Here is a 10,486-nt window from a genome sequence, read left to right on the forward strand (position 1 = left end):
CCATAAAATTCTGACTTTGCAACTCATAATTACGTGTTTATATCATAAACTTCTGACTTTACAACTCGTAATTACAAGTTTATATCATGAAAATCTGACTTTATAACTCTTAATTGTGTTTATATCAAAATTCTGACTTTGCAACTCTTAATTATGAGTTTATATCATGAAATTCTGACTTTATAACTCGTAATTGTGTTTATATCATAAAATTCTGACTTTACAACTCGTAATTGCGAGTTTATATCATGAAATTCTGACTTTATAACTCGTAATTACGAGTTTATATCATGAAATTCTGACTTTATAACTCGTAATTGTGTTTAAACCATAAAATTCTGACTTTGCAACTGGTAACGAGTTTAGATCATGAAATTTGACTTTATAACTCATAATTGTTTATATCATAAAATTCTGATTTTACAACTCAATTACAAGTTTATATCATGAAATTCTGACTTTATAACTCATAATTGTTTATATCATAAAATTCTGACTTTGCAACTGGTAACGAGTTTAGATCATGAAATTTGACTTTATAACTCATAATTGTTTATATCATAAAATTCAGATTTTACAACTCAATTACAAGTTTATATCATGAAATTCTGACTTTATAACTCATAATTGTTTATATCATAAAATTCTGACTTTACAACTCGTAATTGCGAGTTTATATCATGAAATTCTGACTTTATAACTTGTAATTGTGTTTATATCATAAAATTCTGATTTTACAACTCGTAATTACAAGTTTATATCATGAAATTCTGACTTTACAGCTTGTAATTGCGAGTATATCTCATGGAATTTTGACTTTATAACTCGCAATTGCGAGTTTACATCATGCAATTCTGATAAAAAAGTCAGAATTGCGAGATGCAAACTCGCAATTGTGTGAAAAAAGTCAGAATTTCAGGATATAAACTCGCAATTGTGAGTAAAAAGTCACAATTACCTTTTTTATTTTTTATCTGGAAACATAGTTTCCATAGTGGGGGCAATGATTTCACATTTTCACGGCCCTAAACTGTGATTGGTTGCTTTACATGTCGGCCAGACATAGCTTTGGATGGTTCTCGTCCAGACCTTCTGCCGTCAGTCTAAGATCTGGCTATGTGAGACTAGAGTACATCCTCATTTACATACTTTACTTACTTCCAAACTTTTGTGAGTGAAATTTTAAGAACTGTTTTCTCATTCCTTTAGCGGAATACGCTTGTCAGCATCCCGTCACATCCTCGTGCTTCACGGACATCTCGTCATTTATCTGTCCGCGCGCCTGTCCACCTGCCCGTCAAACGCAGCCAAATCAGCTAAATATGGGCGAAGATCAGCTCCTCCTCTCCTGCTGTCTGATTGAGTCATTCTAATTGTTTGACATTAAAGGGCAGGTGCGTTTCTTTGACTGACAGTCCAGTTTCCATCGCGGTCAATTCACACAAGCTCCAAACATGCAAACGCATATGAGGCCCGCTTAATAATAGCTTTAACATCATCTAACATTTCTCAAAATGCATCTCTAAAACATAAATACATTATCTGACAGCTCCGGGTTGACTTATATGCCCACAGCATCGTGATGGCGAGGTAGCCTTGTTATGACAGCCTTATCTAATGGTCCAGATTTAAAGCTTTCATTTTACAGCCCTCCGATGATTCTCCAGCGACCACTACGTTTCACTTAGGATGTTATTTGCTCTGTGGGAACCATCTGAATGACCATAACATCTATCTTAATGCAACCATTCATTTCTCTGCAGGGACACCAGAGGAAGAGGTGATTGACGGAACATTTCTATAGCGAAGTGCTTTCAATTTACTCCGAAGCAGGTTGAGCTTAAAAGAGAAGAAGTTGAATTGTATTAAAGCATGTTGTTACCTCTCACTGACTGAAATGTTGAAGTAGACAAGAGTGTCAATGCTTGTCCTTTATACATCTACACGTTAGCGCACAACAAGACCTTTGGTGTGTTGCATCCGCTATCACATAACACATAGATTTGAGTGCTATATTTACAAAAAACCCTGCAAAATTCACAAATGTGTATTTTTAGCTACACACTGTCAGATGGGCAACTAGTCCGCAACTACACTGATTTACTTGGCTTCTGTTCGATTTCCTAAAAAAAAGAACAGACTTGTACGATTTTTTTCACTTGGGAATCGACTGGACTACACTGGTTGCGTTGTATGTGATTGATTCACTAAAAAGAATTGGTTCATAAGAGTCATTCCTTCAGGGATGCAGTCTAATTAGGGCTGCCACTAACGACTGATCTATCGACTAATTTATCGCAATAATTTTCAACAATTGTACTTAAAAACATTTAATTTAACTTGAAACTTTGGCATTCAGTAGTGTACTATAAAAAAGTATAAATGTAAACAAAAAACTAAAAGAGTAAAAATGTAAAAAGGTACACATTTGTAAACCAACATAACAAAAAAAGAGAATATATCAGCAAATACATTTTATAGAATAGTGTTTTCACGATACCAAAATTATGACTTCGATATGATACCAGACTAAAATACCTCAATACCCATACTGAATCGATACCATGCAAAAAAAAAACAGTAAAAGTAATTGAATAATATGACAGAACTTACTATTCATTGTTTTATCATTGTTTTAGGGTTAAAAAACCCTAAAAACTCACTTGACCGGCATGTTCTGCCCTGCCCTGCTTCACACAGAATATTAGGTCCGGCCCTTTAAGAGCTGCACGGACCAAATTCATTGTAACACCCGATTTCTCATTCAACTCTGTATACGTTCACTAAAGATATACCCGACTGCGTTTACCCGAATACCCGCCAGGACATGCATTTTTACATATTTTTTTACCATTCAAACCCAATAATACACGAAACTGGTGTCGCGATCTGTCTGACTGTGCGTTCACACCGCCGTCGGCGAGAGCATCAAAGTGGCCGGAAGTCATTCATTTTCAATGGGAGCCGGTGGCGAGCTATGGTGAGAGCAGAGCGGCGCGGCGCGGCGCGGCGCGTCTTGGACGATTTGGGTGTCCCGGCCGCGCCACACTTTTCTGTTGCGTTCTTTTACCTGATCTGCGTGTATATATTTGACTGTTCTGCTTCTATTGTTTAGTGAACGGTGGAAGCAGAGCTCACACACACCTCCTCACTCCTGCTGTCACACATCGACTCAAATTAAGAAATACTGCTCTTATTAGAGTGCTGTCATTTTTAAAGTACCGGTACAATTTTATATCGTACCCAACTTACCCAGTCGACAAAAAATATTGACGTCGACTAATTAACAGCGTCGACGCAGTCGATTGTATCGACCAATCGCGACAGGCCTAAATCTAATAATTACAATAAAACACATTATACATGAACTAATAGCTACTAAAATAAAAATGTGGTAATGTATTAAATCCATTAATTTAGCATTTACAAAAATACTACAAAATTCACAATTATTTTGTATTTTTTAACAACACATTGTCAGAAGGACAAGTAGACCGCAGCTATAGTGATTTACTTAGCTTGTGTTTGAATCACTAAAAAGAATTGGTTCACAAGAATCATTCATTTGGGAAACAATCAGACTACACTAGTTGCACTGTTTTTGTTTGATTCAATAATCTGTCCCATCTCCCTTTCCTTTTAAAACCCAGTTACGCTTGCACCATGGCGGATTCGCTATTTACATGGCAGAAATTGCGAGCGGAAAGACTGAACGCTTCTCCAGAGATAAATCCTTTTATTTTTAATATTTAAAAATGTTTGTGTGCTGCTGCGTGTCCCTGTGTGTGTAATAAGCAGAGTGTACGCGGGTTGTGCACCCGCCTATAGGCGCATATTACTAACGCACCCTTTAAATAACACAAAAAAAATACTGCACTATTGACTTTAGACCAGGTTTTTGTTGGTCAATGGCGCAGACGTTTTCAGTTGCCTCAAAATAGCAAGACGCCAACAATGCGCCTGAACACACCTTGTTTTCAGACCAGCACACTCATTGGCGAACAGATTGGCACGAGTGCATTTGGTATTTAAAGCTACACTGTGTGATATTTTCCCCCATCTAGTGGTGAAAAGGTATATGACCATCCAGTGAATTTTAGTTTCTGTTCCTCTCAATTCCGATTTCGTTTCAACTCCTACGGTGGCCGATTTAGTCCAAGATTAACATGGCTTCCAGTTCGACCTCGTCCACATTCGACACGGTGCCTGTGGGATATTCTGTGCGCAGTGGGATGGTTAGAACTCAACTGGCCTAATTATTCGGCTAGAAAGAACTGCAGCTAATCCAGAGTGAACTTTGATGATAGTAATGTTTATTCAGTCATCCAATTGCAAGGCATAAACAGGTTTGCGTGGATATGTACATAAATGTGGTTTCTGTGAGAGAACAAATAAGGATGGTAAATATACATACACAGTTAAGAACTGTATAACTATACTTATAAGTTACATTTGTATAATGTAACCGTAAACCAGAGCTTATTGTACCATATATAGGAGCTAAAGGCAGCTGCATTAAAAGGAGCGGAGCTGCCGCTGCTAACAAGCGGTGTCGGATTACAAAAGTGTGTGCGGCGCTTTAACGTTAACACTGCAGTGCGCTCTGTATAACAATTGTTAATATGCCGATCAGACCTGATACATATTTCCATCAACATACATTACAAGCAAATATTTTCTATAAATGAATAAACATAGTTGATAACAAAATAACTGAATGATTATTCAAATAGGTGAGCATTACAATATTGTATGTTGACACAAAAATACTTCTGAGGTGACATCAACTGAATTAGGCGATGACACACTCTGAAACACATCTACAATGACAATAACTATTATTACTTACGGAGTTATTAACGCACAGAAATACCACACAAGGAAAAACAGACTTTTGAGGAATAAACAAGCCAGGAAAACTCCGTATAACTCTGTTACTGGACGCTGCTGAGATGAAAACTCTCTGCACATGCACCAGACAAGTCTGAACAAGTTGACGCGCACATGCGCAAGGCAGAGAATTTTGTACAGTGCCATCGAGTATTAAAACCGGTTAAAACGCGAAAAGCGAAGCTTGAATTTACGGGTATGTCCCTCTTTGGCTAATGTACTTTCAAGATGGAGGGGCAACATGGCGACCACCGTTAGATCCCATTACCTTATGTATTTTCAATGGCATATTATAAACTTACGAGAATACTTTATTACTTGAAAGAAGTAAATATACATTAATGAGCACATATATTTTTGAAAGAACTAAGTGTTTCTAGCTAAGAATAGACTAAAAAAGTTACACAGTGTAGCTTTAAACAACGTGAAGCTGGACGTGAAAAGGATAACTGTGTCAGTCTGAAACTAGCGTCGGGCTGAAACTAGCAAAAACCACTTGCGTCGTGCCTGGCGCCGCATTGCGCAGGGTGTATGATAGGGTCCTTTGTGTAATATCACCCTGGCAATAAATTACAAAAAAATTTACAATTAGAAACTGCAACATTGCTGCAATATATGCAATGTAGACTGTACGATGATGACACCAATCGTAGGCTACGACACAAGTTAGTATAGAAGAATAAAATCATGAGAATGCGCTAGTTGTAAACAAATAGAGCAAGATAAAGAGCACTTTGACATTTGTGGTTTTTATGTGCACTGAAAAAAAGACGAAGAGAAAGAGGAGAATATGGACGAGGTTATGGCTAGGGAAAATAAACCACCTTGGCATGTCAACTTTGCAAATGGAGATTGAAGTAGGTTTAAAGGGATAGTTCACCCAAAAATGAAAATTAGCCCATAATTTACTCACCCTGAAGTCATCCTAGGTGTATATGACATTCTTCTTTCAGACGAATAAAATCTGAGGTATATTCCAAAAGTCCAGGCTAATCCAAGCATTAGAACTGGATAGTTGCTCTGTTTTTGAAGTCCATAAAAATGCATCTGCCCATCAAATAACTGCTCCACGCGGCTTCGGGGTGTTAATAAAGGCCTTCTGAAGCGAATCGATGCGTTTGTGTAAGAAAAATATCCATATCTAAAACTTTATCGAGTAAACTTTCGGCCAACGCCTTCCTTGTTCAATTTATGGAAAAAGTGTTGAAAGTTCCCCTGCCGATCGAAAGACTAACGCGACCAGGTACGCTCGTCATGACGTCACGTGCGCATCTTGAGTTTCACTTTCAACATTCAACACTTTTCCAAGGAAATCCATCGGCTGGAACTCTTTCTGGAAGTTTTAAATATGAATATTTTTCTTACACAAATGCGTCGATTCACTTCAGAAGGCCTTTATTAACACCCCAGAGCCGCGTGGAGCACGTTATTTGACGGACAGATGCACTTTTTATGGACTTCAAAAACACAGCAACTATGAATCCAGTTCTAATGATTGGATTAGCCTGGACTTTTGTAATATAACTCAGATTTTATTCGTCTGAAAGAAGAATGTCATATACACCTAGGATGACTTGAGGGTGAGTAAATTATGGGCTAATTTTCATTTTTGGGTGAACTATCCCTTTAAGGTTTAGCGCCATGTCGCCATATGGATCAATACGCCATGTCATGTTGCATTTTTATTGGCTAGACGTAGTCTCGAGATACCAGACGGCAGAAGGTCTGGAATCTTTCGCAGTTTTCATTGGTCAAGGCCCACCCAAGAGGACGTTTGACTGACATGTATCGCGCAACCAATCACAGTTCGTTTTGTTCCGCGTCATGTGGGCGTGGAAATTTAAAGGCGATTTCCCTGCAATAACAGACCAGCTATTATTATTATCAGAAATTATCAATTCAAGAACGTTGTGCAAGTTTACAATGGAGCTACAAACTTCACATCCTTTTGAAAATCCAGCATTTAGTTGATCCTGGTAAGCGCTCATTGTCACAGTTGTAAACACGACGGCGTTCTTCTTCCACGAGTGAGTTTGGCTTCATGGCATTTGTTTCCAGGCGGATCTTAAAGAACACAACACACACGGCTCACGGACATCCTGTAGAATTCAACCAATCAGATGATGACTTTGAAACTCCTGAAGCGTTTCCAGATAAGTGTGCCATATGCATCGGACGTTCAGCCAGTAGTCGTAGCAGCAAACAAACTGTGAGATAATCATGCTACATTTCTGACACTGTCAGAAAAGTATCGCAGACTATCTATTGTCTCAAGACTGTGACAAAGGCCATCTTTGAACCTCTCTTACTGTACGACGTAGGACCACCGTTTACGAGCCACGACCACAGAAATTGTCTTTCGTCTGGGAAGGCCCAAAATCATACAATGTATACCGGGCATAAGTCTGGGCAATAAACTGATGCTTGTTTCTGAAAACACATCTAGTGATCTAATATACCACAACAGGCAGCAAAATGACTGCAAAAACAACTCATCGTGAGTTTTATGCGAAGAGAAAACCTCAAAACAAAACACATCCATAGACCTCCAGCAATGAAGCCCGCAAAAACCTTTCTATTTGTGCTGGCTGATGTTGCTGCGTCCTTCAGGAAAAGACCAAAGAGTACGGTTGATTCTCCACGTGAGAGAATAAATCTTTGTCGCCCTTCAGTCCTTGCGTCCTCTCTATCTTCTGGGACTTTACAACTAAAGCGGGGGTCAAGCATCACAGCAAAACAATCACTATGCAGCATAACATATCGAGCACAGGGTAGGGGGTCAATATCACAGACCCTGCAGGACACCTCATTGTTAGGACCTTGTCATTGCCTGACCGTTGAAACATCTGGTTGCATTTTACATGCAGCGGAGTAATCTTTGTACTTACACCACAAACAGAAAACAGATACGGTCTAGTTTGAAGAGGAGAGCAGCTGTGATGTTTCTGTCCTGGGGTGAAAACGCTGCTAGCAGCTGAATTAAACATGTGCGGGAAATGGGATAATGCAACATCCATGTTGTATGCGTCAAAACGGATATATTTGCTTTATACGGCAAGCACCACTGATACAACACAGCTTTCTTCGGGCAAAAAAGCAAGACAGAAACTGCATCTATACAGAATTCTAATGCACATAATTTCACATTCTATTCCACACATCCTTGCGTGTTTATTTTATCTAAATATTCTATGCTTGCCCATATGACATTTACATTTATGCATTTGGCAGACACTTTTATCCAAAGCGACTTACCCTTATTACAAGGACAATCCCCCTGGAGCAACATGGAGTAAAGTGCCTTGCTCAAGGATCGAACCAGCAACCTTCTGCATATCAGTTCCATGGTTTAACCCACTGGACCACCATCTTACTTATATGACAGTGCTTTTCAAACTTCAGTCAATGCACAACATAAACAGTCACTAACACCAGTGTACAAATTATTATTAGCTAAAATTAGCATAGAAAATGTAATATACAATATGAGAGAAAAGCATCAAATATAAAACACAAAAAATATTCCATTTGATTCAACACACACTGTAAAAATGATTGTTGGTTTAACTTAAAAAACTAAGTTACCTGGTTGCCTCAAAGTTTTGAGCTCATTGAAAGGAAAAATGTAAGCTAATACAACAAAGGATATTGGATTATTAAACAGAAACTCAAAATATTATGTTAGTTGAACCATATTATTTCTCTAAGATGATTTGACAAATGATAAAAAAATGTGGGAACAAATCATGACAATAATTATTTACAGTGTAGAATTTATTACAAAAACTTTTAGCCGTTATTATTTATGCATCTGAATTGGTATTTAGCTATATTTACAGACCGTTTATTGCAGCTCAGAGGTGGCATTAGTGCTTTTACACTGATTACAATTAAATAATGCCATGAGATTAATGGGTTTTAAATGGATATTAAAGGGATAGTTCACCCAAAAAATTTTAATTCTGTCATTTCCTCTCCCTTATGTTTTTCAAAACTGTATGACTTAATTTTGTCTGTGAAACATTTAAGAAGATGATTTGAGAAATGTCTCTGTATTTATTTATTTTTTGTTCATACAATGGAAGTCAGTGGTAACCAAAACAGTTTGGTTACCAACATTCTTCAAAATATCTTCTTTTATGTTCCACAAAAGAAATACATTCATACAGGTCAAGACATGAGTAAATGATGACAGACTTTTCATTTTTGGTGAACTATCCCTTAATGGGTTTTTAATAATACATTTTAAATAAATGATACTCCACATCAAAAAAAAATTTAGTTTGCGCAAAACTTTTGCGATAAAAAACTGTGAAATTACAGCGTTTCCATTAACCAATGTTATGCGACTAAATCATATTTTTTTCCTCTCTCGATAAGTTCTTTTAAAAAAATCATGGCAATGGATGTTGGTAGCTTTATGTATATCCCAGCCACCACAGGCATGTTATCCAAGAATGAATGGCAAGGAAAGCCTCTTATACTTGGGGGTTTCTGGATATTTCTCCCTCATATCTGCCTCGAGGTCTTGATAAATTGTGGCATTTCTTTGTTGTTTATCCAGTATTCCCGTAATTATTTTGTCTTTTATGAGTTTAATAAAGAACTCTGTCTCATCTTCTGACAAACATACCATCATATTTAAAGAATGATCGACTTTTACGGACGCCAGGTGACCTGTAAATGCATTTCCATTGCAGTTTTGCGAATATTCCTTTTTCGAATTGCCTAAAAAAAATCACCTCACGCGAGTAATGTTGCATGTAAGTTTTTGCAAAATTGACGTCTTTCCATTGGACGTATTTTCAATTCGCAATTAAATTTGTGCAATTTGAAGAGTAATTAAAACTCGGCTACTGAACTAAATAATTCATTCAATTCAATCAATCTTTCGGAATTAGGTAAACTGCTCTAATTACGAATAGGCCATTGAATCATTGGTTCACTCGATTAGTTGAAAATGCGGATTCATTCAGAAACGAAGAACCGCTGTGTATTGCTCGGAGAAACACAATAGTTCTGCTGTGGCTTTATAGATAGTATATTCATGGCCAGAATTGAGCAAAAAAAGATAATGTGTATAAAATATGACACAATCTTAACTTCTTCTTTATTGAACTGTTGTATAAAATCAATATTACATTTGAACTCGTGCTATTCTGGACAAAAACAGCACTCGTGATATTGTACTCGTTACTCCTTTATCATAAATATGAGACAAAAACATGATATCTTGAATTTGAAGGGCCATAACTGCATTCTATAGGCTCCATCACACAGTGAATTGTTGCCCCGCATCATGTTCTCGTCACCAATCAACTGTATGAAATGTAATATGACCTATAGGTCTGGGGCGGGGCGGGTGCATTAAATCATTTTAACACGTTATTATTTCCATCGTTCTTTTTAAATCGACAGCCCTAACACACACACACACACAGAGCTATAGACTGTACATCCATACCAATGCTATATGTGACCCTGGACTCTGTCTTAACACATTTTATCATATTAAACCCATTCTGTAGAACTCCACAGATTCCAATATCTGTGCTGAAAATGTGTAAATAGTCAGCAGATTCTGTTAGGGACCGAT

Source organism: Gobio gobio (assembly GCF_949357685.1).
Source record: "Gobio gobio genome assembly, chromosome: 25".
Lineage (NCBI taxonomy): Eukaryota > Metazoa > Chordata > Actinopteri > Cypriniformes > Gobionidae > Gobio > Gobio gobio.